This window comes from Chlamydotis macqueenii, chromosome 10 (assembly GCF_036417535.1).
Source record: "Chlamydotis macqueenii isolate bChlMac1 chromosome 10, bChlMac1.mat, whole genome shotgun sequence".
In the NCBI taxonomy this organism is placed as follows: Eukaryota; Metazoa; Chordata; class Aves; order Otidiformes; family Otididae; genus Chlamydotis; species Chlamydotis macqueenii.
The window spans coordinates 14,511,894-14,539,723 of NC_141565.1; the positions used below are offsets into that span (position 1 = coordinate 14,511,894).

General features: G+C 35.7%; 1 protein-coding gene across 3 annotated transcripts in view; it reads right to left on the minus strand.

Annotated features, from left to right (window-relative positions):
* Positions 1–27,830, minus strand: part of FHIT (fragile histidine triad diadenosine triphosphatase) — a 595,136-nt gene that overhangs the window by 453,760 nt on the left and 113,546 nt on the right. Inside the window, exon 1 of one of the 3 annotated variants that reach the window (XM_086755659.1) lies at positions 23,036–23,058. The exons of the other annotated variants lie outside the window; for them this stretch is intronic. The gene's annotated coding sequence lies outside the window, so the exon portion shown is untranslated. Of the gene's footprint in view, positions 1–23,035; positions 23,059–27,830 lie in introns of those variants that run through there. 3 annotated transcript variants of the gene reach the window in all.

Here is a 27,830-nt window from a genome sequence, read left to right on the forward strand (position 1 = left end):
ATCCCCTTCTCAAGTCAAGATTCCAAGGAGGAATTTGGACAAGCTAACTAGCTATTTTTTTCATTCCCTCCTCTTTGGATTTTCACTCCACAGCCTTTCTTGCCTTCTTAAATATACAATGAAACAGTTTTTAAGGAGCACAATTGTTCTAATTTATCTATTGCCATATCTCCTTCCTATAAGTGAATCTGCTTTTTCCCATCTCCATAATTTTACTCTTTTTTTTCCCCCCTTGTTATTTAGTAATATCAAGGCAGGGGAAGGAATACCTTACATTAGTCTTCTAAACTCTAGTATGCAGGTTGCTCAATATTATATGCAAATACTTCATAATATATTGATATACTCCCTTTTAAAGCTCCCTAGGCTCAGAGAGACTGAGACAAAAGGTTCTTTAAAAACAATTACTGATGCCAAGTACTTCCAGTTCTTAATATTCTAATTGCAACACTATAAAGGAGACAGTTTTGTACTGATGATAATTTTACTGAATTATCTTTACCCAAAAGGCTCTCAACCGGCTCATCATCTATTTCAACACAGAGCTCCATGCACTCAGACCACTCCTCTCCATAGAACACACTCTGCCCTGCACCCATCCTCCCAGTTCATCCTGCATCCATACATTTCAGCACTCCAGGCAGACTGCCCCAACACATCTCTGTTCTACCCAGGAGAGCAAACTCCTGCAATTCTGCGCAAACTTCCACTTCTGGTTTGCTTCCTCTGCTGCATGTTTTCATGTGTCACTAATTAGAAAGAAGCAAGTCAAATCAGAATTCTTTAGTAATGCATAGCTGCTTTAAAGCGTGCAGCTGCTCAGGCATCCATGTCAAACTTGCTGAGCTCGAAAAGTTACTTTTAAAACTGGAAGATTCTTACTCTATAACCTTGTGGGGTCACGGTCAATTGATGACTATTGTAGAACATTTCCTGAAAGTATGTGTTTTATAAGACAACACCTGAGACACTAATAGCTTGACGCTGCCTAATGCAAGAATCCATAATCAAGAACACGAATAGTCAATTTATTTTGAAATTGCCATTACTTAAACAGTAAACACTCTCTTGTATATAATAACTTGGAAGTGCAACTCCTTATATTGGACAGTAATTTTAGCAAGCTATTTGATATAATTTGCCTGTCTTTAATGAAATTTCACTGCTGGAAATAAGGAGGTACAAGTTGACTCAGGGTTGCCACAAAGTACAAGCCCACGCTCTTCTGGCTGTGGACCAAAGTTCAAAATCAGTTGCTCAGAGATAAATGGTTTCTACGGAGGTGGAAATTAGGTTCCAAGAAAAGGGAGAGAATTGACTCCTCAGCAGTGATTTATTCTCAGACTTGAGATTTTCTAAAATAATCAGAGTTTACCTATATGATAAAGAATTTCTGTTGCTCAAAACTCCTGAACCAGGAGGCTATCTTCATTATAAGCATACTGTGTAGGAAGGAAAACAAACAAAAAACCAAACAAACTAACAAAAAAACCCTACCACCCCAATCTTTAGAAACAAGTGAAAGGGAAACAAAGCAGATATATAGACTGCTTGTTCAAAATTATATCAACATCAAGTACCAAATCAAAGACTAGCAGGAAGTCCTTGCCATACTTCCGAAATATGCTGTTCAAATACCATTTTTTTGAAACAAATTAAATTATTTAGGTTGAAGATCCTGTATTAAAGAGATTACTAGTATTTTCTAACTTGGGCTACAAATTTTAGCCTAAATAAAGTAGATTTCTTCAACTTCTCTCATTTTTCCAAGATAATGATTTAAGAATACAGTAATTACTTCAAGTACATTATGAATTAAATCTTGTAAACTTACTAAACAGAAAACAGATGCTCAGCACTGAAAGGAAGAGAATGCTTTATTAAAATGGATTAAACGCTTTTGCTTCTAACATAGTTTAGGGTTTTGATTCTGCTCAGTCTTGTAACAGAATTGGATCACCCATTGCATCATTTAATTTCTCGTTTTCAGAAATATAATAGTCTTACCAATGCGAGGCTTCACAGCACCATAAAAATCTTGGCCATTGCACACACAGTGAAAGGCAGAAGTCATATCAATGTAAAGACAAATTACCAGCTAAGTGTAGGGAGCAGTGGCACAAACATCAACATCAGCAAATGGGAATGTTAAACAAGAATACTAACCTTCCTATATTTCACAAATTCTGCATACTTTTCTGATTTAAAAAAAAAAAACAAAAACAGCAACAGAATTCTCTATTGGCATTTTCAGATGACTTTATGGATGCTAGATTTCAACCTATAGGATAAACTTAGGAAAATTCAGAGCAAGTTAAAAGATTAAAAGGAATTCTAGAACATCGGCTTTTAGTGGTTACTTTCATCCACATTATAATGTCAAATCCGTTCTCTGGAACTGAAGTTCAATCTCTCAGATTTACTGAGCAGCCCGAGTAGAAATATGAGACTATTTCAATATTGGACTACTTCAGTTAATAAATATTTTATATTAATAATTTCTGGTGTGTCCATTTCAAGCTTCTATTTCAAAGACTCATTTTGTAAGGATAGTCTAATGCAGGAGACCATTGATGAAACTTAAAAATGCTCTTACTTTCCAAGTGGTCATCTCTATTTCCGGGTCAAATCCTCAAAAAAAATAATTAAGAAAAATTGCCTAATTGATGTCTGCTGAAGAAAAAACAAGTTTTGTTTGAATAATCAGCACAGGATCAACAACATGGACTCTGAAAGGAATCAGTCCTCAGAAATAAGCAGTTTCCAAGCTCTCCAGAGGACAGAACTGCTGGACCTAGGAGTCTTTCAACATTAAGCTTCATTTTCCCTAGGAAACCAAGTGCAAAACACTCTTACAATGTTAATGAAATGCTAAGATGGAATATCAAGCAGTCAGATGTAGCTAATATTAATCTTTCTTCTAATGTCAGCTGTGGTCCCCTTGTTCTAAGACAGTACTTCCAAAGCCCTTTTTCTTAAATACAAACACTAGGCTCTTTTTTTCCCCCAATTAAAAAAAAAAAAAAAAAAAAAAAAATCAGTATTGTACAAGCACCCCAGTTAATACTTAGGTTGTTGCAAACTTGGGCTAAAAATATACACGACCTCCCACCCCAAACCCTATTCACAAAATGAGACTGTGTAGATATTTTATTAGTCATTCATGGAAGCCATCAGGAAGTGCACATGAAAATTTTGCCCTCCACTAAAATCTGGTTTGAAATAAATGATGCAACTTAAGGAGAAATACACTTCCGGAAACAGAAAAAAAATCCAATAAAATAACAGCAAAGTCTAACTTGCTTTGGGAAAACTATGATTTACTAACTTAAATACATAACTTCTACATGTAGAAAAAATAGCTTACACTGTGAATGCTAACAGGCAGCAGCTAACTGAATGTGTATGTACGTGGGGAGTGAAAGTCCAAAATAGACCTTCTAAACTGTCAAGCAGAAGCCTGATACTTGCAACTAATATGAACTGGATAGAAATTTTGTTAAGTCTTGGACTCCAAATGGCATGTCCGGAATCCTCTGATTAAGAGAGCCACATGAGACAGAACCACCAACTAGGAGGCTGAAGATACATTCTTCACGTAAGACTGTTTAGACTGGAAAAACTAGACAGCTTGAAGCTCTGGAAACTAGAGGAAGTTGAAGAGAAGGGTTCCCCAAAAGAAGCAGTGTTAGGTTAGCTGGAAAGTTAAGTCAGACCAAGTGAACGCAGTGCTAGCAGGGAACAAGCGTTATAAGCCACAAGGATAAAAGCTCTTGTTTTGTTTGTTCTTAAATAAACCCCGATATCCAGATCCACTACAGGTTGATTACTCTGTCTTGCTCATACAGGAACTTCTCCTTCAAGAGAAACTCTTCACCACAAAATGCTAATACTACCAATATTTTTAAAACAAAATACAGGTAGAGGAGGAAAAAAAAAAAGCCAGAGTAAATAAGGGAAAGGAATCATATGATACAATCAAATCCTACCTCAAGGCTACAAAAGAAAATTACTACTCTTGGCAAACCTATTAGGATTTTGCCCCCAGCAGGTTCCTTCTTTGAATGGTCAGAGTGATTCACTATTATTTCTATAGATGTATTTGCAGGCATTCCCTTATACCTACATATGTGTATTTGGATAAAGTGGAAGATACACAATAGCCAACTGAAGGCACGATGCTAATTCTGCTAAGAGAAAGATACGAAGACACATGTGGTCACATTAAAAAAAAAAATCCAGATTAAAGTAATAAAACTGAAGACAGACTATTCTCTTTGTTAATGCATGTACTCTATGAGTCTATGACTACAGCTGATAAAAAGAAATTGCAGTGTCTGTTCCCAAAGAAGCAGACCGCAAGCCTAATAAGCCTAACCATGAGACTGAATCAGATAAACTTTCTGTTGACCAGCCAGTACCCTTTCTCTGATTCCCCTTAATGTCTGACTTCTCAAATCTGAGCAAAGAGATTTGCCAGTTCATGTGGCTTAACAGAAAGCACACGCATTTCAACAGCAATCTTCATTCTGCTTATTAGAGTAGAAAAAGCAGGGTGGAAAAACAAAGCAATTTCAGTTAACTAAATTCTGAGTCAAGTGAAGTACAACTTCAGCACAATTACATGTTGGATTTGGTGGGAATCAAGACCAAAGCAGCAGCAGACTTTTCAGTATCTTGTTCACCGCCTCCTTAAATATATACTTCTCATGTGAAGAAATTGAAATCCTCAGGCTACTGCAATTCTTCTCTAAGATGACAAACAAGGAGAAAAACTATTAGTAAACAATCAAGGAGCACAAAGACAGTCCATTACAAACACGGACAGTACAAATATAATGACTCTAAGCAAAACATGAAAGCAAGCATGCAACTAATAGCTTGCAGCAGTTTAAGGCATAACATTTCAGATAATTGTTTTATTGTCTTTCAAATCTCCAACCAAAACCATAGCTTCACACAAAACAACGGAAAGGAGAAGCCTTAGATCAGAAAAGTAATATCATCTTAGAAAAAGCACAGGGAATAGTAGCCAAGGTAAGCTGGACTTGTCCCTTGAGTTGAAGATGATGCACACTGACTTGGTATCAATGATTTTGTTCTCCTCTTATTTCCACTAACAGGTTATGTTGGTTTTTTTCTATATTTTTTTTTTCCTAGCTATGAAAAGAGAACTGCACTGAGCAATACTCCATCAGACCTCCTAAACAATCACTGTTTATACCGAGATTCCTGTACCCCTAGGAGCAGCCACAACACAGAAAAAAAAAAATCAAATTATACCTTCTTAAGGCCAGGATAGGTGAAGACTCAAAGTTTAACAGGCTGGGACTATTGAATTCAGAGACAATAAGAATAAGAGAAATGCAGGCAGCCCGACATACACCATCTAATTTCAGGCATCTCGTATTCAGTTATCAGTGAAGAGATAGACATGCAAGCAGCTAGATAATACAGGTGCTCTCTAAGAAAACTGTTATTTGGGTTAGCAGCTTATTGTTAACACAATGTAGCTTTAAAACAAAAAAGATACTGAATCACTGAAAGGTAAAAGATTAGAAGGAAACTTCCTTGTTGCTCTCTCAGCCTTATTAGAGTTTAGAGAAGATGATGATCAACAGGAAATGCCAGTAAGTTTAATAAAAACAAGACAACAATGGGAATTTTGAGGTTACAGCGAAAGCAATGTCTGCTGATAGGCAGACAAAAACACAAAGACAGAATTTACCATTTATTTTCAAGAGATAGTCAACACATCTGAACTTCAGCCTTAAAACGTTAATATTTTTTTTCCTATAGTTAGCAATAAATTTTTCCTTGTCCACAAAGGAGACCTAATCAGTGGTACCTTTCCCTAACAAGATAACATCTGGCAATAACAATTATATTGATTATCTGATTCCAGCTACCTTTGCAGAACAAAGCCTTGGCCATGAATGGATAATTCTCACCTCTCTACCATGGTTTATTAAGTACTAAGTCAATGATTGCACTGGGGGAGGGAGCTTTCTGCTGCTAGTCTTTCAGGTATATTTAACTACCACCTAATTTCTTTTCTAAACACACAGTGACCAGATAATTAAGCCTCATGCTATGTTTGCCAACTCCTTGGGTTTTCAGGGTCCATTTCCATTTTGCTCCTCTCACAAAAGCAGGTGTAAAAACCAGCCAGTGTGAGTAAACTGCTGAACTGCTGCAGTGTCAGAAACACTTTGCCTTTATGACAGCAAAATTCTTGAGAGGCAAGAGAAATGAGCTTTGATAAATCACTGTATTTCAGACCTAATCTGTTTTATAGCTAGAAAGTGGATGAAACCATGCTTCTAGCGCAAGAGGAAAAGCAACCTCCCATCGTGTCTCTCAACTTTTTCTTTCTACTTACCCAATTAAAAAAACCAAACAAACGAACAAAAAAACCAAACAAAAAACAACAAACACAAAAAAACCCCACCATTCACAAACCCAGAAAACCTTCACCACTCTACAGCTTTGTGTAGGATCCTGAAGGGAGATATCTAGGCTAAAGTCTAGACAGTTTGACACTAGCCTCCTGCCATGTCCCACTATGAGAAATTCTCCACAAAAGAATTATAACCAACGTTAACAAGTAAATACAGTAGCAACATAAGTTAATATGCAAATGATTTTTGTAATTAACCGCTTGTTCTGAAAATACTAATATCACTCCATTTTCTAAATTCTTTAATAGCAAATTAAACAGATTATTTTTATTGCTGTAGCATAGTTTGGGCTGCGCACATTATGCAGCTAAACAGCATTGATTACTACTACACTGTTATACAGAAATGCAGAACATAATTACTATTCCACTTTGCATACTCAATTGGTGCTATAGTATAATAAAGAATTACTTGATAAAAAGATTCATGATACGATCATTCGCCCTCTTTCCAGTAGTTATATTTTGTAATGAAATGACATTGCTCAATTCAGCTTCTAAATATCTTAACAGAGAATAACTAACTTGAGATGTTCTGGAAAGAATGCGAGGGAATGCTGTGTTGATAACAGTATTGTGTTCCCATGACAAGAATGAACTGGTAAAGCCTAGGACATAGAAAAAGTTAATTGTGTGATAAGGATAACATTATGCTTACGCTATATTAAGTTTGATCATTCTCCTTTCTGTGCACGTGTCTTTTACTTCCAATGCATCACAGTTGAGTATTTGGGTTTTACTTAATTATTCCAGAAAGTCATAAAGTGGGTAAAAACAAGCCTTAACCGTACTGCAAAACAACTGATTCCCGAGTTCCTGCTTTCCTAACACTCAAGCTTGCAGAAGGTGGTAGTTGGACAGAGTTTCATTTTCACAACACTAAAGAACAGTACAAATTAGGAGACAGAGTTCTAGGGGTGTCTGGCAGCATAAAGCATAAGACAGAAAAGGTTACTCAAATGCTACCCTATACAACAGCACTGTATTAATTCTTCTGCCTTATTTTTTTTTTTAAATCACCACATCAATACACTTAATTGCATTCCATTTCTACCACTTCAGGAATCACGAAAGTACTAAGTCAAACTCCCTGCTACAACAAAACATGTCATTTTGTAGTGGCTGTGTCTTTTTTTTTTTTTTTTTTCTGTTTTCAGTTAATGTTTTGGATAATATTTTACAGAAGTATGCTACTGCCAGGTGTGTTCACCTCACCAAGTGACACATTGCAAATGTTTTTATATTTTCTGCTTCTATTTCACTCTTCTCTAGAAGTATACTGTCTAAATAATGTGTATAGGGAAAACACAAGTAACTGAAAAAAGTACTTGAACAGCTTGAAGACCTCAAATGCACACAGATTTTTGCTAACTTTACCTCAAATCATAGTAATCAACTGTTCCAGTCTTGATCTACATCAGAATCTAGAAAAGCACTGTACAAGCATTTCAGTATTTTCTATTGGAAATGGTATCTATATTTATTCAGATGTTCCTAAACTGGAAGTAACAGTTGTTGTGGATAAGTGCCATCCACCTACTCTATTCACTTCACAGGTAAATCATTTCTCTAAACTATCAACACACCCACGAAATGAAAGGACAACTCCCATTTCCAGACTGTACCGCTTGACATTAAAAGCAAAAGCTTATATCACTGCATAAGAAGGAACAGGGGTTGGACTAGAAGACCTTTAAGGGTCCCTTCCAACCCAAACTATTCTATGATTCTATGAAACAGAATGGCAGAGACAAAAGCAAGCAAGAGAGTAATGACCAACAGCTACCTTCAGCTACTTCTCAAATTCCTTTTCTTTCTCTTTAAACAAACTGAAACCCTACATGATTGATTAAGACAAAATCTTTAACCTATCACTAAAATTTAAAAAGCATTACAAAAAAAAACCCTGGACCAGTCACTAATTCACTGTGATATGGTGAGAGACCACACCCTGCTCCTGTGGTAGCAGCACTGTTAAACAGGGTTCTTATTAAACCTCCAAAGCATGGTCGTTCCCCAAGCCTTGCATACAGGATACGGACTTGACAATGTTTCCTCCCAAAAGATCAAAGTTGTTTTTCAGAGTGAAGTTTACTAGTAACACATTCGGAAAAGCGATGCCACCACACTAAGTTTTGCTCATCTTGAAAACACTTTACAATATTAAGCTGGTGTAATTATTCCTTTTTTTTTTACTGAACAAGGCACAAAAGGATAAATAACACAGCAGAAGTCTTAACAGTGACAAAGCTAGAGACAGAATTTACATATGACATCCTGTTCCTTATCCTACTTCCGAGCCTACACAGCTTCACATTTATCCTTTTATTTACATGAAAATACAAAGCCTACTAGCATTAGGGTATCTTTGTGCCAAAGGAAAGTTAAAATATATTACAAATACCTTGAGAGCAGTCTGCAAAACATTCACTGAACAGCTTCTAGTACATGCCAGTGGGAATGTCTCAAGCTGCCCTGTAAAATTAATTCCTTGCTCCTTTTAGATGAACTTATCTGGAACAAAAACTAGCATTAACACATTTGAAAAGAGGAATTGTAGTGTCCTATTTTATACTTCATCTGACATCAAATCTGTGCTGGATATAAACCTCAAATATTGACTAGCTCCCGGCATAGAAGTTTGTAACATCTAAATCCTAACTGCTTCTAAAACATTTCAGAAGGGAAACAGCTGTATCTTCCAAGAGAAGTGGAATAGCAATTGTTTTTCTTAGCACTTTCATTTTACATCAAGATAGATTATTCTCCAGAGTAATTTCACTCATTAAAATGGTTTTATCTAAATTATGGGTTTGGCTGATCATGTTTCACCTTAGCTCTACTACTACCACGCTACTGCTTGTTGGCTTGTTAATTAAAAAAGCAGATCCATCAAGTTGGTCAGAAAATGAAAAAGCACCCAGAAATGGTAGTCTCTATACCTGCTAATTTTTGCATGCCTAAAGCCAGTTTAGTATACAGGAGAGTAAGCTATAAAAGATAATTTTTTTTTTCTTATGCAAGAGCAATGAACAATGAGTAATAAAAGGTATCAATTATTCACATGGCTTCCCAGAAGTTTGAATTGAAAGAGAAAAAAGCTAAGAAGCTATACTGCTTTTGAGTAAAGAGTAAAAGTTATTTGGTGAAATAGGGATATCTGAACAGATAACATGGATAAATATACTATTATTAATTTGGAAAGAATAAAAACAAACCCAGCTTCGGTTTTTTTTTTTTTCCTCAATTTCTTAGTAATATGGATTCTTTACCAAAATAGAATTTCCAAAATTGAAAACTAAGATCAGAGAAGTCACTGAATGGCTCATACTTGGCATAACCAAGCCAAAAACTGTTGTCTTGCAAGAGCTGATGCTTCTGGGAATTTTAAGAGACCACAGTTGGCCCTTTGCTTCCTTGGCTTGAATGGGATGTACTTATGCACCAACAGCTGAATATTTCAAGTTGCTTCCACAGACATGGGGCTTATCTCCATCTTATTGATGTTGGAAACATTGTGTATATCGGACAAAGTCAGCTCCCTTTCCAGTTTTTTCCTTTTTGTTTTTTTTTTTTTTCCTTTCCTTCTCTCTCTCTTTTTTTTTTCTCTCCAAGAAAGAGGTAAGGAACAGTAATGAAAGTAACATGAAAACTGCAAGTGTCTAAAACGTTTCAAAATGTTTATTAAGACTAATGAGCTAGTAACTATCATCTACCAATGAAGTAAACCTTTCCATAGGATTGCAGATTAACATTCAACAGGTTTTTATCCTGGTGTAACCAAAGGGAAAGTAACAATTAAACTAAACATTCCTTCCTGCCATCTTTTCCTATTTAAGTATTCACCCATTCCCTTTGATTTATCCACACAAAAAAGGATTCATTTAGGTTTAGGTTTGGTGGCCATACTTCAGTTCCACTGCATTATTTATTATTTGAAAAAGTAGGAAGCACCCTGAAAGGAAGCAGAGAGCACAGACCAGTAAAACCAAGTTCACAGAGGATTAATCAGCAGAAAAGTTGTATGTTGCCATTGATAAGGCATAGCACTAAAAGAAAAACCGGAAAAAGTGAAGGTGTGTTAGAATTTGCAAAGACAATTTTAAAAATATTAGAAACTGCTTTAATTATTTAAAAGACCAGAACTAGATCTACTAGGCAAAGACCAAAGATGACTGCTGCAGATGCTGGGAGGACAAGGATGGTCTACAGCGAAGGATCAAGCGCTCTCCCTAAACGGCATCTAAAGTGACTGCTGCCAGACAGAATGTGCCCCTGCTGTCGTGAAGGAGGCTATTTCATAATCTAAGAGAACTGAATTGAAACAAAACTATTGAATATAACAACAAAGTAAGGACTAAGAAAAGCAAGGGCATAGAGAGGGAAACCACCACACTGGAAAAAAAAAAAAAAGCAGAATTCTGTGTGAATACAATGACACAGAATCACTCATAAATCTCAAGGCAACAGCTGATGGCAGAAAACATGGACAGACCTAGCTGTATCCAGCTCAAAATACTGAAATCACAGGTTTGTCAGAGCACATCTTGGAATCAAAGTTAGTACTAGACGAGTTATGAAAGAAGTCAAAGAACAGCAACAACAGTTGCCCTGTATTGTATTCGAGCAGCTGCTATACTCATGGTAACAGTATTATACGGTTTACAAGAGCTGGAGCAAAGGCATAGCAGCTTTCTAAGCCTTAAAAAGGTAACCATCCAATCCTTCAGGCATTTGATTCATTTATCCATTTTAGCTCTTCTTAACAGAAGAGGCTCAACAAAAGCCTGACTTCTGTTTTCTTTCTTCCCCAAAGTCCTTTAAAATATTACAGTACAATACAACTTATAATATTGATATAACCATGTATTTTTCTAAATAATAAAATATTAAGAAAAGAACAGGAGCTTTCCTTTATGGTATTTTGTTAATGAATTCAAGAGGGGAAAAAGGACATGAAGAGTTTATGAACTGTTTAAACATAAAGCCAAGGAATTATAGATAAAGTTCCAAACCATTAATCCATTATATACTGTGAATTGGACAACCCCAGTGAGATTCATTTCCAGAAATGAATCAAGCAAAGTCATCACCAAATAGTTAACACTCTGAACCTATGAAACACTCTTTGATTCAATTCAAGCTGCAAACCTCTATGTTTAGAAGCTAATTTATACTGGAATCTTGAATTTAATCATCTCTTCTCATGCATTTGAAAAAAGGTTGACTTTATTTCACATAGTCTAAATTAACTATGAAATTTTGATACACATAATAATATAAAATCTAGTCAGATATGCTGATCTTACCTTGAAATAAATTAATTGCTTGATTCTCTCTCTTAATATTATCCTGATGCTGATAAAATTTCCCTAGGCGACACTATGAGATGCTCTGGACTTTGCTCAAATAGGGTAGGATGTTTATAAAACCAAATGAATATCACCAGTGATGAGGAAGAACAAAGAAACAGAAGGTAGATATTTTTGTTTGATCCAAAGTTCACAGAATTCAAAATAAATCAACTAAAGGCCATTGACATTAATAAGAAAAAAGTTGTATTTGCAAAGTGAGTATAAGGTTGAGTTTTCCTGTGACATTTTTAGTTGTTGTTGTTACTTTTAAGTCAATAATACTTCTACCTGTGCCATTATTTACATCACACTTACTCCAAGAACACTATCAAAGTGATTAGCTACAGATTTCCAAAAGTGCTTTGAAGAATCCTGTGGAAGAGGAAATTCTGAGAAGTATAGATGTTCAGGCAGTAAATGAAGGGGAAAGTTTACGATTTTCTCTTCCTCAAGCAACAAATTCCGCAATCAGTAACAAGTAAGAAAAAAATACATAATCAATATGAAGAGAGTCTTCCTATGCTTCAGACAGTATGAAGGCAGATGTGTGTTCTGATAAGAGTCCTCTAGCTCAGGAAGAAAAATGTCAAGTATTAGCACGATCTAGTGGGTTTATTCTTGTTCAGCATTTGAAGAGAACAGCAAGTTCTTTGATCCTTCTAAGCCTAAGTCCAAGTCTTCAGAGAATCACAATGCAGTCAGGCCCTCTCAAAGTATAACAGTGCGATATTAGAATAAGTTATTATTAGTTAACATACTAAACATGTAAACTGGTTTATTATCACCATGCCAGGCTCTACTGATCCACAGGAGTTCATACCAATGATCTTTCCACAAAACAGGATCTGAGAGCAACCATTTTTAAGGAGAGTAAGAAATTCTCCAAGAGGAAACTCTATGGAGAGATATTTTAAAAAAACATTGCTGTAAGGGGATGTGAGAATTGTTAATTTAATTCTTTGTGACTCTAATGAGCAATTTTCCATGCAGCAGAATCAGACAAAAGGGGGAAAGTAAGTGGCTTTCCATATTTTTTGTCAAACCAGAATAATCAAGTTGCAGTATCTCCATAAAACATACTGGTCCACAGATTGAAGCAAAGCTTTGCTATGTCTACAGGATATTGGTTTCTTCCATTAAAAAGTAAGCAAGCACAATGAACTCCCAGTTTATTTACAGCATATTCATATTAATAATATCATCTTCTCACTTAATTATCACAAATTAGTAACTAAAATGTTGAGGTCTGATACTAGATTCTTAAACATACATTCCACAAGTCACAGCTATGCATTCAGGTTATCTCCTTATAACTTTAACCAATTTAAAACAAAATAATATTTAACTTTTCACCTTCCACAAAAAGTCTATGTATTTATAGTTTTATACTATTTCTTATTCTTCATAACACAAAGTATATATAAAAATGTATATACATATATATGTTTATATAAATGTATATACATAAGTATATTTAATGCAAAGGCATAACAGGCTTTTATTTACAATGAATACAAAATGGTAGCTAAGTGTATCAAGTCCCTTGTGATATACTTATGAACCCAATAAGCAAAACTGTTATATCATCTGTAGATAAAGAAAAATGCCTAATATTGTAATCTTTACAACACAAATTAATGATTGTTCACTACATAAAGATGCTAATCCACTCCACAGGGAAGCACTGGAGATTATTACATCCATCTTTTGTTTTTTTTTTCTTTAAATTGATCAAATAAATTGTCATTGCTTACCTATAAATCCTCTTATGTTTAATAAACCTGTAGTCAGCTCTCAATTGTTAATATAGCTTGAGAAGAGAGTATTGGGATTTTTCACAAGCAATTAAGGTCAATTAACACTCAATACTCTACTTTCCATTTGATAGTTTACATTATAGCAGATATTTAACTCATAACCACTTATTAAATGTCCTGCTTACTAAGTTAGGCTGAACACTTCCAATATCCTTTTTTTTTTCCTGTTGGATTTTTATTTTTAAAGTTACATGAAAAATTTAAATGTAACAATTTATTCTTCAAGACATGTTCATCTAACACACATAGGCTTTTACTTAAAAATGAGTTTAACTTTTTGTGGCCCTGAATACTGGCAAACTGCAAGGTACCAGCTTCTCTACCTGGAGAAGTCAATGGCTCTGCAGACAGCCTCAGTGCACATCCACCCCGAGTTCCAACACAGAGACAAACAGCAAGGTTCAAGCCATGACAGGGGTAATGCTCCAAGGCAACGAGGAAAAGTTGTGCTGAAACTTTGCTCCTCACTCAAGACATCACATTGTATCAGCATTATTCAGCTAACACGGAAATTGCAATCCATTCATTTCTGAGCCACAGGCACCAGCAGTTGACCAGGCAGGTAAATAACAGAGCGGTCAGGGTAACCTCTAACAGTAGCATGTAGGAGGAAGCCACAGCACTTGGTCCCAGCCAACAATGAACGCATTTAAGATCACCCTGCACCTTTCTTAAGAACAGCAAAGTTGTGTTTCAGTAGCTTTAACATTACTACAAACATCAGAATCTGTAGTCATTCATGCCACTAACAAACTGACCTCTGTGGCCTTGTTGTTATTAATAATATAATAATGATAGTAAATTATAAGTTTTCATGCATGCAGCTCCTCTTAGTGATTAACTAAGTAATGTCTCATTTCATTTGAGAACAAATAAATTTCTGCATTCAGGAAAAAACCTGAGAAGTAATAAGCAGATACATGTATATCTGGTTCACAATTTAAGAAGGAAAAAAAGGTAATTTTCCATGAAAAAAAAAAAAAAGTGCAACCATAAAACTAAAAGCGTGAAGGGAAAAGGATCGTAAAAATAGAAGAAATAGAAATTGTGGGAAATGTTTATGACAACAAGTTCTCAAAACAAATGCTGTGGATAACAGATGCAGAAAATTCAAATATATGTGAACAATTTTCACTTAGTATTCTTTTTAATTTGCATTTGGCAAGTCATAGAAAGTAAAAAGGCTCATCTGAAAAAGTTATTTCCAAAATGGATTCCTACTCCGTAGTCTTTCATAATGCAGAAATTGAGCTTCAGTCTTTTTTTTTTTTTTTTCAAAAAGAAAAAAATTACTAATGACCCTTGACATTAGAATTTAAAGTGTCCTTCATGCAAATGCATTGGTTCCTTGATTCTTTTGCAATAAAATAGCAAGCAGGTATTAGAACTGGGGGCGGGGGGAAAGAGCAAAAGGAGATGCATGGACATTACACAATGAAGTAGTTTCATTGTGATACTGAGAGGAGCGTAAAATGAATACAAGATAACACTGATAGAGGAGTCTTAGCACACCTTTTCCCCTCAAACTATCCATTCACTTAGATAGCTCTCAGTGCAAAAAAAAAAAAAAAAAATTAAAAATAATCAAATTACATTACTAAATCTGCTCAGCAATAGCTTAAGTAACAGGAAACAATAATTAATTTTAGCACGAATATGAGAGGTTTCTCCTTAAAGGGATAGTGTCAAATGAAATTGACCAGAACTTATATACAATCACATCAGCTTTTCGAAAAATTGAGCAACAGAATTTGCATATTTTGAAAAACCAGAAATTAACATTTAATATAAGTCTTCCTTTGCCTTTCAGTACTTTTGCACAAACACGGATGCACTCCATCGCTACGTGAATGCCTAAAGAGTGAAGTTGCAAAGGATGGCTGCACAAGCTCAGAGTTTGCCTCTGAAAGGGGAATCCTTTTCTGCCCCTGGAATTCCTCTTCCACATCTCCTGTCCTTCCAGACACGATCCCTCTGCTTAGCTTTGGCACCCAGCATGCCCTTTGAGTTTGCTGTGACAGAAGAGTGGCCAGGAGGTCAAGGGAGGTGACTCTGCCCCTCTACTCTGCCCTGGTGAGATCCCACCTGAAGTACTGCGTCCAGCTCTGGAGCCCCCAACATCAGAAGGACGTGGACCTGCTGGAGAGGGTCCAGAGGAGAGCCACGAAGATAAGAAGGCTGGAGCACCTCTCCTATGAGGACAGGCTGAGAGAGTTGAGGCTGTTCAGCCTGGAGAAGAGGAGGCTCCGGGGAGACCTTAGAGCGGCCTTCCAGTGCCTAAAAGGGGCCTACAGGAAAGACGGGGAGAAACTCTTCAGTAGGGCCTGTTATGACAGGACAAGAGCTAATGGTTTTAAAATAGAGGGAGGTAGATTCAGATTAGACATCAGGAAAAAATTTTTTACACTGAGGGTGGTGGAACACTGGCACACGTTGCCTCATCGCAGGAAACATTCAAGGCCAGGTTGGAAGGGACTTTGAGCAACCTGATCTGGTTGGAGATGTCCCTGCTCCTTGCAGGGAGGTTGGACTAGATGGCCTTTGAAGGTCCCTTCCAACCCAGACTATCCTATGATTCTATGTTATTTGTATTAGACCAGTCTGAGAGGTTTTCTTCTGCAGCAAAGCCAGCATACCCTACAAAACTGAGTAAAAGATGCTACAGTACTAATTAAAGAAAAACTAAAATTAATTAACTAGCAATATAAACAAGTAAATATTCATTTTTTGCTTCGTTTCCACAAGGAAAATATAAACCAAACTTAAGAATCAGACAAGGATATGTCTCATTGTTAAAGCTCTACACATACTGAGAATTGGCCCAAAACTAGCTACTGTATCTAAACTATAAAATAGGCTGCAGATGGGAAGAACAAAGTGACCCTTAAACTTCAGTTTAACTACATATTACACAAGACAAATTGGACAAGCAAAACAATTTCCTTTGCAGAATTCACACAAGGAAATGCTATTTGCAGAAGGCTAAAAATGTTCTCCCAATATTGTGTGCTATTTGGATTACCTATTATATTAAGAGGCAAAAAAATTAAACGTCTTGAAAATCAGATCCACTTGCCATGAAAATCAAGTTTCTGAAGAACAATAAAAGAGGCTGCAAATTGAACCTCATCAAAAAAACAATACAATTGCTCTAGTACCAAAATTTAAATAGGAAAAAAAATGCATGATATAAAGGTTCTGAGACTATTTTTTGTAAATGAGAAAGACAACCTTTCATGGGTTCTTTGCTGAATATTTGTGTACATCAAGGACCAGAATACCAGAATATCTGTCATCATCTAAGATCGGGCCTGTAAAAGATGGTTAAAACACCTGGTTATGATCTATGATTCCTTTGAACAGGAAGATAACCGTGTTGAAGAAATTAAGAACTGGATAAAACAAAGTCAGTATTGAAGACAGTGAAAACCGCAGGAAGAAAATACCAGAGATACTTTCAACTTAAATACTCTAAAAGGAAACAAAAGCAGGGGAGCAGGAGCGTGAAACAGTTCTCTCAACATAATTTTCATAGCCAAAGCTTGTTGTCGTGTTTTTGGGCTACATTCAGAAAGCCTTGCAATCTAACTACAATCACTAGAAATAAATTTCTTTGTACAGGATTGTAAAAAGTATTTTTCACAGAAAACAATCTCTCAAGAAGTTACGCGTCAGCTCCATTCCACATTCCCATCTCATACTGCCATTTGCCTGATATCCAGACAAAACTGATACCGAAGATATGAATAACACAAGAAACTTCCCCTCTGCTAGAGGAGATCTCTTCAGGCAATACTGACATGGTTTCATTATTTTTTTGCTGTTGAAACTGATGTAGAAAATGGGGGAGAGCATACTCCAATGTCTAGAGCCCACCAAATTCTGTCAGGGTAGCTTCTTTTCTTCTTTGAAAATTCCAGGCAAAAATCTATGCCTGCTACTTTCTGTAGCAGCCAAAAGTATCCTAAAAACCTACTGAAAAAGGACAGAACTTCCAGTGCAATAAAAGCTTGGAGACAAATCTCACTTTGCATGGAATTACAGATTTATACATCCTGAGGACCACTTGAGAATATCCTTTCAGCAAGATAAGACTACTCCAGACACACTTGTCCATCTTCTCCTCATCGCCACACTGACGTGCTCCTCCCTGTCACCGTTCAGGCTTGGTTATCCAACAGCACTGAAAGGGCTGTCCATCTACAGCTCACCTGCCTGAATTCCCCTAAACCTCATCTTTGATACACTTATTTACTACAGTGCTGTTGCCCCTCTGAGACGAAGCAGAAGTCATGCAGAATGCGTTGCAGAGTCTTGAGTCCTTCCTTTCAGAAGCTTACAGGGAGCACAGTACTACTTTATTTACTAGATGACCAGAGAGAGCAGTGAATCCATCACTGAGGGGCTGACACGTACACCAAGACACCATACCACTAAACACCTGGCAATGCAAGAGGATGTGATCACCCTATTCCTCTGAGAAGAAAAATACATTTCCTGCTCTATTAGTGTATGACTATTGTAATGAGGTGCAACTCCTGTCATGGAAATTACAGTACGGATAACGGTCATCTCTCTGTCTTCACAGAAAGGGTCCTAACTCTCCTTGTAACGTGTGTAACACTCATAAAACATAAGCACATTAACACAGCACATTAAACCTGGTGAACTAGAACATCTTTTACGAAGGCAAGTCCAGTTATCTGTTTGGTGGGCAGTAAGTCATGTCATCCAACACGCACACAGCACAGTCACAGACAAAAGCTGTGTCCATGGCACTCAGAAGTTAATGCAGCCCTTCCCCAGCTTTTAACATTGGGGGTATTATCACAAAGGTCTAAGAGAAAACGGAAAGGAGCTCAGTACATAGTCTCACATACTCCTTTACATACCCTTTTTTTCTTTTATGTTTACATCCAGTTAAAGAACACTTCAGCACTAATACAGCCAAACCCCCTCCTTGACACACGAATTCACAAATTGTCCAAGGTGTGTCCACTGAATCGCATCAGAATTTAGTCACTGAATGCCAGTTGCATCACTTTTTGATAATCCCTTTGTTCCTTTAGCCCAAGGCTAGTATTTCTTTTGATCAATATAAATCTTCTCTGTCATCTTATTTTTGCTGTCACTCTGTGAAGTATTATGTTGCTGAGTCAAGATCTTCATTTATCCCTGGTATTGCAGTCCTGTCCCTCCTGACAGTTACCCTGTGAATATATCATTATCAATCTCCCTGATCCTCCCAGGTTTGTACATAAATTCACCTCTCAGGAATTGACTTCCATAAAGTTGTAAGTCCCACCCCATTAAAAGCTACCTGCTGCATGAGAGGCTTTGCTTGAAAGTAAAAATGTTGAGAGACATATTTGTCGTATTCTGTGGTGAAGAGAGTCGTTCAGCAACAGTCTAGTGGGGATGCAAGGAGTTCAGATCATGGACAGGGACAGCTCCAGCTAATTTTGCACATCTATTTGAAGTGCTATTTAATTTAATACTTAGTGCAGCACCACTTCCCACTTTGTACTGGAACATCTCTTTATACTTAAATAGAAACACCAATTAAATAGTTATAGAAAAAAATAGTTACAGTTCTTAATTTTATATACTTAGCACACAGTACATAGCACACGTGTTTGTATGCACAACTGTTAGACCTTACAAATCTTCGCATGCATACAAACATGAAGCTGAATCCTTTCCATTTAAAACAGCTAAAAATTCAAGTCATCTTTTTCTCTGCACTGCTACCCAATATCAAAATCCAATATTTTTCATATCAGCTAAATAGAACTCTAGTCCAGAGCTGGGAGAAGGATAACAGACATAGCTTTCAGAAACACTGTCGTCACTGGGACAGATTCATAGCTGCAATGAACTGTAGTAATGCTGTAAGAGTATTGTCACTCATCATTTCATAGTGCAACACATTTTTCACTAATTCAGAAAACATTCAAAAGCTGGTGTCTTTCTGTGCTTTGTCTTCTCTATCATTCTCATGTACACTCCAGAAGATGATGAAAAATAGCTCTTATTAACCATACAGTTTATCCAGTCAGAGGAAAGAGATAATGAAAATATGTAAATACTAGCACTAACCAAAACTTCCCCTCCATCTTACTCTTATTTACTTATTAATACTACTATTCTTGCATTTTTTTCCTCTGGGTAATAAGTCCATACATAAACAAATACATACATATATTTATGTCTGTATTTACAACAGCATAAGACAAATTGAAATATCTATTTCCTTTTAATCCACCCAAAAGCCGACAAATTCTATAACAGTAAACAACATCCTACTCTTTATCACACCACACTATGAGAACCGCAAAACAAAATAACCTCCACATGGATACCACCTGGGTTTGGTAATTAAATCCAATACTATCATTTCAAGTTTTTTAGTATCTTCAAACCCAGAAAAATGTCCAGAGTTAACAGTCTCACATCAGACAGCTGAGTTCTTGGTCTGAATCACAAACACCACCACATTTGTTGGCATGAGCAGCTAATTTTCAGTAGTCTTTCCTATATCTATTCCTTTAATTATGTAATTATCTCTAATTTTTGAGCAGACAACTGTGTTATCACAGCAAATAATAAGGGTAATCACATGCATAAGCAGATCAATGTGTATCTCCTTGTCCAGTTCCCTTGTGCATGTGATTTTCACAGCTACAGCTATTCAGGCCTTCAATACAAAGCAAGATCATTAGGATGTCCTCTCATCAGCTACAGTGGTTTTAGGGTAGTTGTTTTGAGGCGTTATTTTGTGTTTTTCGGTGTTTAAAAGACAAAAAAACCATTTTCAAGTTATATTTAATTCTACCAAACTTTCCCAGTCTAATCAAAATGCTAATTTCTTTTTTCACCAAGTATGTTCTGCCAGTGTTCCTGCATGTTTACTTATATTAAATAAAACCCCTTTTGATCCTTTTATGCTGAGATTTATTTACTCATGGTAACTAAACGCCTAATCAATACTTCAGAAGGAAAAAAAAACTATACCCAGTAGCGATGTACAGTTTATTAGTGGTAGGAAGTCTTCACAAGCCATGTTAGGACATAATTAGCAACTTACAGCTAAAACAGGAGGTAAGTAGATAGTTTAATTATTAAGAATGTCTGCTCAGGAAATGTTCTTGTTTCCAGCACGCATTTCTGTTGTGTGATTTTATCATATCATCTTCTTAAAAAAAAAAAAGTTATATTATTAGCCTGCAAACAATTGTGGGTTGGTGTGTTCTGGAGTTTTTTGTGTGTTTGTTAACAGCAAATGACAGAACACACTTCTCATGCCATGTTGTTGTTATTCTTCTGAAAAAAAAATCTCCATAGTCAACAGAAAGTAGACAGGCCTGTTCTCCCACAAAGACTATTAATATTTATTTATCCCAATATGAGTGAAAAAAAGTATGTGATAATTACAGACACAGGCCATTTTGAAGCTTATTATCTCCACACTTCTCTGTTTCTGTTACCGCATTTTCCCATTACTATAGCTTCATGAAGTATCATTCCTTTATTATAACTTAGTGCAAATTATTTTATGTCTTCTCATGTGAAGCACACAACACAAAAATAATCTTCACTTATTGTATAATAATAATATAGAAATGCACTGTCTAGTATATTTCATTGCCTAAATGGATTTTAAAAGGTAGATTTTGTTTTTTCTTAGTCCAAAAAAAAAATTATCATAATTGAACTAAAATACATTTTCAGAACATAAGATCATGTGTTGTCTTATTGATGACTATGCAGGTAGGCAACAACCTAATGTTACATATTTGGACCATTTCTTTTCAGTAGCTTTAATTGGTGGAAAAAAAATATTTGAAAAGAGAAATTAGAAACAAAAGTAGCATTTATTTTCTTCAGTACTATATGTTAGCAATAAACTGCAGTAATTGAGCAGAATTACTATGGAGCCTCCCAGTAATAACCTGCCATATTGAGAAAATAGTAAATAATAGACTGCCCATCAAGCCAGGCGAGCCTTCACTCTCTGCAGTTAAATGTACACTACAACAGGTGGAGCTTCAGAGTCACTTTCTGGAGTGTGAATGGATGAAAACACAATTTATAATCTCTAATACATAATAATACCGGTTTTGTATCCTCTCTTCTGCAGAGGGACACCTTTCACCTTTACTACAGGAAACAGCAGAAGCCAGCTATAGAATATTTGCTCTAGCAGCAACATGAAATTCTGGTAAATAATAAATATTGAATGTTTTTTCAAATTTACAATCTTCGGAGACTGTCCTTCAAGAGCTAGATTATACTACTGCTTATTATTCAAGGGGTATAATCGGTGAACATCTTAATTGTGTTTAATATTTAAAATACGCCAGAACCCCAACAGAAAATAATCACTGGTTTAAACAGGACCTATTTTTAACTATAACTGTAACCAAGACAATCACAGTGTTAATAATTCAATGTTGGTTGAAAACCCCTCTCTCATGACTGATTTATACAGACTGAAGTAGGCATATGTTATGCTACAGGTGGATGTGAGGTCATAAGAAACCACTTTACAGTCTTCCCAGAAGTACAGTGTCAAAAAGGTCACCTGTGGTAAAGGATCTTTTGGATTAGTCTTGCAAATCAATGCATGAATTAAAGGCAATTTACATATAAATGGGCTAATACTCTGGCTTTGAAATTAGATGAATTTTAAGATATTTAAGAAACAGCAGAAAAGGTCAGTTAAGCATTAAGTATATATAATGCAATTTTAAAAAACTGCTTGTCTTGGAACTACATGTTTCTGGTTTATTAATATTCTGTATTCACAGCCTGTTCTGCTCAGAAAGGTACTGCCAGCTATTTTTGAGCAACCACTGAAAAGTGATCCATGCTAGGGATAGCAGATTTGAGGTAAGTATGATCTAAGACTTAAAAAGTGAAATTTTCTTTATATTAACATAGTTTGAAAGCATTTTTATTTTCATAAGGCAAAACTAAGAAGCTTTAGTCAAAGTCAGTGAAGATTATTATATACTGGAAAACAAACAACAGAATCTTAGAGAGACTTTCCATATGTCTTTTAATTTTTTCCTCTCATACAAATTAAGGTTCAAGTATGGCTTGATTTCACCCTCTTTAGATTCTTGTGACAAGAATATCTTATTCATCCCTACACAGCTGAACCTGCACTGGATTTCACTGAGCCTAACAGCCCAAATGTATGCCACAGACGAAGGTAAGATCTAAGAATTAACCTTCGATTTGTGTGCGTGGGTAAACAATCATTTGGAGTTGGGATTTTTCTTCCTCATTTTCAGAAAGAATCCTTAAGTCTACTGTATTATTTAACATGGACATTCTTCCCTTAGGCATTTGTTTATATTTTTGTCTCTTTCCATAAAGAAGTCATTACTAACTCCTACCTGCTGCTGCTTTTTCACCTCAGTACTGCGTGGTGATGACCCTGAATGACAGGAAGTGACAGTGATACACGATCCAGTTTTGCATTTAAAAAAAAAAAAAAAAAAAGGCAAAACACATTATTAGCTCCCTTTTGCATATATCAGCGTGATTAAATAGTACGTTCAACTTCCCAGTCATGGATGGCACAGAACTCAAATATAAAGACATAGTCAATGGACACTGAAATAAAAGTATGTTCTTCAAGACCAAAGTTAGACAGACAGTGCTTGCTCAAATCATTTAAGTAAAATCCAGCACCATACCAATACAAAGAAACAGTGGTTCAACATGGAAACCATTTTACTAATGGTACTCCTTCATTCTCAGTATCCATGCCATTGATCCACCTCAGTGATGTTTTGTCAACACTGAGGGGGATCATATTCAGTGGATTTATGCTTTTCACAACTGGGCTTGGGATAAAAAGAGGGCAGGATTATTTCTAAGATTAAATAATAACTTTTACAAAAATCCCAAAAAAAAGAAAAAAAAAAGATAGCGAGCAATGATGATGCACAGGACTGGCTACTGGTGGGACATAAGAAACAGCCAAAGTACATCTCTAAAATCAAAAAGAAATAATATTTTACAACAGAAGGACTACTTGCTGAAAATCATCCGAGAATTACAACTTAAATTGCACCACAAGAATAATCCTTCTGATAATAACCTACAGTACTTAATAAAGACAAAACCAGCAGGTGTCACAGGCATTAACAATACCGTTCTATGAAAAGCTTCAAAACCATTTATAATAAAGTTCATAATCCTTCCACACAGTTAATTTTAACAATTACAGAATTCTAAAGAAAATATGATTATCTAATCAACCTTTAGGATAGTTTCCTCAGAAAGTCTGTTTTCTATCATACTGTGGAGTGCAAAACTGAATTTTATGTGGTAATTATTAAATTGGTCTCTTCCCTTACAGGAAGGCAAAAGAAATCAACAGATGTTTGCAATGAGCCCTGCAGCAAAGCACAATCGAAAACAAGAAAATTTTATCGTTTGAGCGGATTTCAGAAGATAAACCATGATGTTGTATAGATACAAATAGAATTTTGAGGCACATCAAAGGAGTAATAAAGTAAGGCACAGAAGATACACTACAACTAACAAACTGTAGGTACATGGAAACAGTAGTACTAAGATGATTACTTAGTTAAGTGTTTAAGCAACTAGTGAGTGTCAGGTGACTTACATCCTATATAAAAAGTAGATACTTTATCAAAATTAGATCACTTTTAGCTTATACTACTTAACATAACCTTCTCAGGACTCCAGGAAACTTATCTTTGGAAAAAATAAGGAAAAAAAAAAATACTTCTCTTAAAAGATATCCAAGAGACTCAAAAGAAATAAGTACTTCCCAGTAATTTGATTAACAATTCTGATATTACAGAAAGTATTATCCATAAAGGAACAAGGGACACCAGACATCTAGCCCCTATGAATGTGTTATTATAGGGGAGACTCCTTATCACAAGAGCTAACTGGGCCCTCAAATATAAAAGATAATTTAAGATAATTAAAAAGATGTTTAGCAACAGTTCTAACAAAGACTAACTTTTTTATTCTCTTCCTATGGTAAATTCATTTTTACAGAAGCAAAAACAGCTTAAACCAATTACTGCAAAGCTGGGAGAAAATTCACACATATTTACCTCAACAAATCACCATTCTGTGCAGATACTTTTAAAAAAGGTAAATGAACTTGTACAACAATTCAGTTGATAAAGCTAGATTTCTTTTGGTAGGTAACTGACTTTTTCTAGTGCAGATTATGCCCATAAATGGGGTAATTTCTTTAGTTGCCGATTATGCAGACACATCTTTTGATTAAAAGCTACCATGAAGAAAACACCGTAAATTTAATCCAATAGTACCATGGGTTCAAAGGCAACAATTACTACTGATTTATACCATTTTGAATGGTTTCACATATGAACACGTTCTAAGTCACAGGAACATTATTGCATACATATATGAGACTCAGAACACGTGTGGAACAATGGTCGCATTTCTAATCAATGTTTTATGAGAAGAATGCAAAAATAAAGACAACACTCATTCACGCAGGTAATGGAAAAATCTGAGATAATAAACAATAATTAAAAAAACATTAGAGGAATGAAGTTTAGCCTTTGGAAAAATAAATTAACAGTAGATCTTGCCAAGTTACCAAAAATTTTGTAAAAAAAAAAAAAAAAAAACAAACCAAGAGGTATGGCTTATAAAGCTATAGGACCTTGTATCAAATACAACAACAAAGAGCAGGAACTAAAGCTGAGGAAAGGTGATCTTCAAAGAGAACACTGAAAGAAGTGCTTTACACAGAGAATAGTTACGACAGAAAATAAACCTCTATGACAACCTTCGCAACAAGTGATATAAACTTTAAAAGGTGACAAGCATTTGAAAGACAGTTATTGTGCAAATAGAGAGAGAGACGCCTGGCCTTTTCAAAAACAGGCTTTGCATCCATCTGCCTTTAAATCACCAGCGTTACATCCCTATCTACTGCCTCGTAAGTCCACTAAAATAGAAAACGGACACCAAACTAAACTGAAGGATCTAACAAGATCCTGACAGTTGAAATGGGTCTTAGAGATTCCATCTCCAAATGTTATTGCCTGAACTTGCTCATTTCAGTGAAGGAATAAATCTCGTTCCATCTATTTCAGAGTCGTAATTTCTCTTTTAACAATTCTTCCACTTCAACAAGTTTTGATTCAATAATTCGGGTGTTTTAAACCAAATGTATCATCTTAAATGGCTACCCATCTCAAATACACTGAAGTTGCATATTAAAAAACTTGAAAGTTTTGTCTTGTGACAACTGGACATCACCCTGAATCCTACATCTTTAAGTCAGAAAACGTATTTTTATCAATTCCATGAAATATTGAGAACAGTTGAATACTACGCTTTTAAAGTTCTGACTACCTGCACAATAGGCAAGAGAAACTGTCATAATGCAGGCAAAGCCTCTGAGGAAGTCCAAGCTACATGGGGAATTGTATCCTCATGAAGATTCAAAAGGAGGTTGACACCATCTTTGTCACACATTCAAGGGCACACATAGGAAAAAATAAGTCTCACTGAAACAAATATAATCAAGTCAAGATGGCTCCAGATGCTTAGTTCTTCATTGAAGGGATCAATAAAATAGTTTAAATTACAGGTTTCCACTAAAAATTAACTCCACTGTATCCTACCACATGCAACACAGAAAACAATCTCTACTAACCACAGCCACCTGCTCGCTTAAGAGGGAAACTACTTCTGGAATTAACACTTGTTATTGTCTGTACTAACAGATTCTACTATGAGACTGGTCTTGGGTTACTATCATGCAATAACGTTGCTAATAGGAACAATTTTTACTATAATTAGTGTATTTCAGAAAGCATAAAGAAGTTGAATGGTTCTTAAAATCTTTAATGATTTGTGGTGATTTTCACCCTAAAGATGACAATATATTAGTTTACTAGATGTCAGATCATGCAATGGATCATTAACCAGAGGGTGTTTTCTGAATACTTCCCAAATAAATACCAGCTGGTTTATTCTCAGCAAGCAGACATACTCAGAAGCATCTCTTATCTGATTCATTTAACTGATGTCAAACACATCATGTATTAAAATCTCTAATGTTCATTTATAACTCCTTTGTCTCAAAAGCAGTACACTATGTACACTGTCCTGCAGAGACACAAATACAATACACAATCACTATTTTCAGACTTTAAAAAAAATTTAGTAAAATTCTTATAAATTATTTAAATTTAAATGGAAGAAAAAATATTATATTACACACCTACTCCAGACATACCCTAGAGGTGATCTGTATAAGATAAAGAATAGCACATTTCTTATCTGTAAGGAAAACTCTGGAGATCCAAGAGAGTTGAAGAGAATCATTTCAGTAGATTAATAACTTCAGGCCAGTGAACAATCATTTGAACAACCGTATCCACACATTTGAAATAGAGACTAAAACCAATGTGTGTGGCTATCAGGAATTTGCTGTATATTTTACACAAGACAAACTAAGGCTCCCTGACAATCAGCTGCTGCTCATCTTACAGAGAGGCACCTGACTGTTGCACATCTCCAATGTAAGTACAGAACTAACAGTTATCAGCATCACCTTCTTGCAGCTAGTGAAAACATCTGCAAATAGCACTTGTATTATCTTCCACCTCCCTTCCAAGGGAAGAGAGCAGGGAAAGGGAAGCAGGCAAAAAAAAAAAAAAAAAAAAAAAAAAAAAAAATCCTAAAACCAACAATAAAAACCCCACATTGGAGCAGAATAAAAAACCACACCATTTTCAGCTTTCAACTAACCTCTTTTTACCTCCTTTGAGGAGCAAGCTGGCTCTACCAGACTCAGCCTCTAGTGTTTGTCTCTCTCTCACGGTAATTGTAAAGCTGAGATCAAGGAAGACACATCTATTTGTTCCTCTCTGTCACTAAAATGAAAACGCCTCCTGTTATTTCAGCATCCCTCCACTGGACAAGACCTCATTTCTCTAGAGCAAAGCACTGCTGTGAAAACCAGAGGGGGGGGGGAAAAAAAAAAAAAAAAAAAAAAAAAAAAAAAAGATTTATGGAAAAGGATAAAACTTGAAATTTTGTTTCCCTTTTGCAAGTGATCTGTAACAAAGAAAAAATTCTCAGTCACAGTTAAAGAAGTAGAAATTCCTTGAATAAAGCACAAAATGAAAAAGCAACTTCTCCCCATCACCAAAC